Here is a 203-nt window from a genome sequence, read left to right on the forward strand (position 1 = left end):
AAAAAATCTCCACAGCCGCCGCACAAACACCGCACAAACACCGCAAACCAACCGACTCCTGCGGCCCCAACTGACCTGTAGATGCGCACGTGCAGCGTGGCGAGGGGGGCGACATCCCCAAGGACTTCGGCCACGGTCTTGTCTTCAGTTTCAGGTACGTGTTCGAGGGGCAGAGGTCGCCAGTGTCGCAGCTGAAGGACGCC

Source organism: Penaeus monodon, chromosome 15 (assembly GCF_015228065.2).
Source record: "Penaeus monodon isolate SGIC_2016 chromosome 15, NSTDA_Pmon_1, whole genome shotgun sequence".
Lineage (NCBI taxonomy): Eukaryota > Metazoa > Arthropoda > Malacostraca > Decapoda > Penaeidae > Penaeus > Penaeus monodon.